At 39.0% G+C, this 2,500-nt stretch overlaps 1 protein-coding gene across 3 annotated transcripts in view; it reads right to left on the bottom strand.

Moving 5' to 3' along the window:
* LOC145265380 (synapsin-like) overlaps positions 1-321 on the bottom strand; it is a 319,381-nt gene extending 319,060 nt beyond the window's left edge. For all 3 annotated transcript variants that reach the window (XM_080121178.1, XM_080121173.1, XM_080121176.1), the window contains exon 1: positions 209-321. The gene's annotated coding sequence lies outside the window, so the exon portion shown is untranslated. The remainder of the gene's footprint in view (positions 1-208) is intronic.
* Between the last annotated feature and the right edge of the window lie 2,179 nt (positions 322-2,500).

Here is a 2,500-nt window from a genome sequence, read left to right as displayed (position 1 = left end):
TCATTTTTAAAATTTTAAATTTAAGTAATAATAATAATTAAATAATATATTTTACGGTTTATATACCATTTTAAAAACAACAGGTTTAATTTACATAAGCAAGTTTATTAATTTATTTAAAAAGAAAGAGAACCCCAGAAAGCGGACATTATTGTTATTTAGGAATGAATGAATGAAAAAAACAAAATCAAGGTGTATTTTTTCTTACCTGACAACGCGACTCGCGAAAAAAATGAATGAAAATTTTCTGTCCCTGTTTTGTTCACGGGAAAGAAAGGTTTTCGTTGAATCCTTTATCAAAATTATTTATTATTATTTATTTGTTTGTTTTGATGAATGGAAATGAATGAAGGAAGATGAGGCGGACTGCTAACGATCAGCAGCAGCTAAAATGCGTGGGTGGGAAAATAGACGATGGTAAAGTTTTACCTTTTGCCCCCATAACTCTCTGTAAACAATTAAAATGCAATTTTATTCTTTTCTTTCACGCGATAACACGAAACAACTATGGGAATATATGTAAAATTACAATTTCTTTTTTTTATATAAAATAATAGATTTTAAAGAGGGGGTTCACTTTACTATATAAGTACAACGTAAAATTATTACCCATTTACTAAGCAGGATGCGCTTAGTTCTTGACCACATAGCATAGGACAGAATGAGTAGCCATTTTTTATTTACAAAATGATCACTATTATATAAAAATAATGGTAGATTGTAAAAAGAAAGATAAGAAAATAGATGTCATGAATAATTAAATAATAATAATAATAATTACAAGGTGGAACGATAAAATTGTCGCCCTAGAAAAGACGACATGATTCCATTTCCGTTTGATGGAAACCAGTTTTCTTTTTTTGTTGCAGACCATCTACTAGTTCGCTAGTTGTGTACAAATCCCAAGAGTGATAGGAACCTTCTATCACATCTAAAATTGACACCATGTTCAATGAGCGAGATCTGAGATGCGCCGATGTATGTACAAATCATGCTTTCTACCGATCCAAGTTATAACAACAGGACCATTGCCAGCACCCTCAAAATGCAAATCCGGACGGTTCAATGCTTGAGGGCACAGCTCAACACATCAGAAAACCCACGATTATAGTTTTTGATGTGGTTTCAAGGAAGGCCCACATTATACAATCTAACATCTTTGAAGTCAGCTTGTGGGTGTGGCAGCAGAACTCGGTGTAAGCCCACAAGTTCAAAAAGATCCAGGCTTGGCTTCAGAAAGAGTGGTATGACTTTGTACCCTTCTCTCACTGGCCCTCCTCCTCTACTGACCTGAACCACTACTTCGTTTGGTCATATATCGAGAACATCACCAACATGACCTCCTACAACACCAAAGCCAGCCTGATTGCCACCATCTGCTGAGTATTCGCTGAGCTCCCATCGGGGCTGGTGGAAAAGGCATGCTTCAAGTCCGGACCCGTATCAGGGCGGTGATTGAGGCTGAAGCATTGAATAGATGTCAGCTCTACTACATAATCAAGTTACCTGAATTAATTTTTTCAATAAAAGTTTTTAAATAAAGCTGTAGTGTTGTTTTCTTTAGGGCGACAACTTTATCGTTCCACCCTGTACAATTCAATGCTTGATGGTCAAATTGTGGGAGACAGTGAGTGTGGCAGATGCCCAGAAAGACCACAGTGATCTACATCCATCCATCCATAGCCTTTGAGTCCCTGGAAGATGCTTTTGTAGCGAGGAGTTCTTTTTTCAGGGTGAGGGTGCTGGCACCACGCCCAACATTCCCAGAAGGTACATACAACGCCTAGCCTTCCCAAATGGTCACCCATCTGGTACTGGCCAGGCTCAACGTTGCTTAACTTCAGTGATCTGGCAACCGGTGTGTTAACGTGATTGTGCCGTACAGTGATCGACATTGTTCAGCCATAATTCCTGACAATATTCAGATTTTACGAGAACTCCTTGAGGAATCTCACAGAAAATCAAGACATCATTTCTCACAAGAAACTGTCAATTCGAGATCAATTTTGAAGATCCTCTATGATAATCGTGTGATGAGCATGCACAGAAGCGATCAAGAATGGTGCGTTAACGCCTTAGTTGAGCCTTCCTATGGCAAAAATGAGTTCATCAAATCGCTATAAAAAGCCAACGCCAGAGTTGTTTAGCGAGCGACTGCCTAAGTTGCTCTGGTACCGTGTCATTTTGACGGAGCTGTTTGGGACCATGTTGTGTCGTTTTGAATGAGTTGTTCGGAATTGTGTTGGGTTGTGTCAACAGAATTGTGTTGGGTTGTGTCAACAGAATTGTGTTGGATTGTGCCAGACCGTGTAGATGGAATTGTTTGGGACTGTACTCTGATGTTGACAGAAGCATTTGGCACAGTGCCAGATCATATCTTCACGAGTGACTGCCGAGGTTGCTCTGGTATTGTGTCGTTTTGACAGAGTTGTTTGGGATCCTGTTGGATTATTTCAACGGAATTGTTTGGGATTGTGCCAGACCGTGTAGATGGAATTGT

This window comes from Euprymna scolopes, chromosome 40, assembly GCF_053919585.1.
Source record: "Euprymna scolopes isolate OS-2025 chromosome 40, ASM5391958v1, whole genome shotgun sequence".
NCBI lineage: Eukaryota > Metazoa > Mollusca > Cephalopoda > Sepiida > Sepiolidae > Euprymna > Euprymna scolopes.
This window is presented reverse-complemented; position numbering and strand designations above follow the sequence as displayed.